The sequence below is a fragment of the Papio anubis genome, chromosome 5, assembly GCF_008728515.1.
Source record: "Papio anubis isolate 15944 chromosome 5, Panubis1.0, whole genome shotgun sequence".
Classification (NCBI taxonomy): Eukaryota; Metazoa; Chordata; class Mammalia; order Primates; family Cercopithecidae; genus Papio; species Papio anubis.
The window spans coordinates 42,462,913-42,463,296 of NC_044980.1; positions in this window are offsets into that span (position 1 = coordinate 42,462,913).

Sequence of the window (384 nt, forward strand, 5' to 3'; positions counted from 1 at the left end):
ACATCTATTTGATCTTTGTGTGTATGGATATGTGTTTCTATGTATGTTACATGTATTATATGTTATGTCTACAATGGAATCACATTGGTTTATAAGTAAATGAGTGCTCATAAACATAGTAAGAAAGCCCAAATATTTTTCAAATTTATGTGAATTTAGTAATCTTTAATAACAAGTTTGCCTTAAAATTATTGACAAAATAAAAACAGAAAAGTCTTCAGAATTGTCAGCATACATTTTTGTCTGGGTTTACTAATTAGATGAGTTTTATATTTGCCTTTGCTAGATATTTTAAAGTGCAAGGATTTGACATGAATGTTATAAGAACATAAACGCGGATTTGATCGAGGAGCGCGGTTACCGGACGGGCTGGGTCTATGGTCG